This window comes from Macadamia integrifolia, unplaced genomic scaffold, assembly GCF_013358625.1.
Source record: "Macadamia integrifolia cultivar HAES 741 unplaced genomic scaffold, SCU_Mint_v3 scaffold1555, whole genome shotgun sequence".
Lineage (NCBI taxonomy): Eukaryota > Viridiplantae > Streptophyta > Magnoliopsida > Proteales > Proteaceae > Macadamia > Macadamia integrifolia.
Genome location: NW_024868258.1, coordinates 144,540 through 145,803, shown reverse-complemented (window position 1 = coordinate 145,803; position 1,264 = coordinate 144,540). Strand labels below are relative to the sequence as shown.

General features: G+C 37.7%; 1 pseudogene; it reads right to left on the bottom strand.

Moving 5' to 3' along the window:
- Window positions 1-619: 619 nt before the first annotated feature.
- Window positions 620-737, bottom strand: LOC122064211 (annotated as a pseudogene).
- Between the last annotated feature and the right edge of the window lie 527 nt (window positions 738-1,264).

Below are 1,264 nucleotides of genomic sequence, written 5' to 3'. Positions count from 1 at the left end.
CTAGGTATGTGGGACCATTCGAGATTCTGGACCGGATTGGTCAGACAACTTACAAATTAGCATTGCCCCCAGAGTTAGAAAGTTTTCACAATGTTTTTCATGTATCAATGTTGAAGAAGTATGTTCCTAACCCTAAACATGCACTGCCTATTATTGAATCATTGGACTTGGATGATGATTTGAGTTATGAAGAACAACTGAAGGAATCTTTGATAGAAAAGAACATCAGCTTCGGAATCGTACCATCTCTTATGTAAATGTGAAATGGAGAAACCACCCAGAGCAAGAAGCCTCTTGGGAAAAAGAAGATGAGGTTAAAGAGAAGTATCCAGAATTGTTTGGAGTACTAGGTATGTCTTATAAATTTCGTGGACGAAATTTTTGTAAGGAGGGGAAAAATTGTAACACCCTAATATGATATTTATACCTTTACTTGTAGACAGGCAAGAAGAAAGAGTAGAGGAAGCCAATACTAGCAGGGTTGGCAGCTCTGAAGTGCCAAGAAGGCAAAAGTGACCCCACCTACTCCTGTTCAACATACCAATATCACTGGGGAACACAACAGGAGGCATGGACAAAGAGGTAAAGTTAATAATGAAACTAAGTATAGGAGAATAAAGGGGTGTAACATAAGAACTTCCCAAGGGGTCACCCATCCTAATATTACTCTCACCCAAGCATGCTTAACTAGGAGTTTGGATGGGATTCGGTGCAGTTGTGCTGGTATGATCACACCCAAAACGGTAGGTCAAAAATCGGCTGGCAAGTCGATTTTGCCTAGCAGAATGTAATTTTTGGGTTTTTGCACTGTGGGGCCCACCTCTGCTGTGCAAATTCCCATTTTTCCCCTATGGAAAGAGACCTAACTAAGGGTTAAATAATAATAATAAAAAAAAAAAATTTACAACTTCAATTAAATATTAGTTAAATTAGGTATTATATGCAAATTTTTAGGGTTTTGTGTTGTGGGGCCCACACCTTTATTGTGTAAATTCCCATTATACCCCTATGGGAAGAGACTTACATGAGGTATGAAATGCATATTTTATAGTAATAAATAAATGGGAGGAAATGAATTTATAAACTACTATATATATATATATAAAATAAAAGGGAGCAAACCTAAAGTCTGTTTGGGCTGCCCTATATAAGGAAATAAGGGCTAATAACTCACCCAAATCGTGGCTGTAACAGTAAGAAGAAGAGTAAAGAAAAGAAAGGAGAAGGAAAGAAAGGAAGAAGAAGAAGTACGGAGAGAACTTCT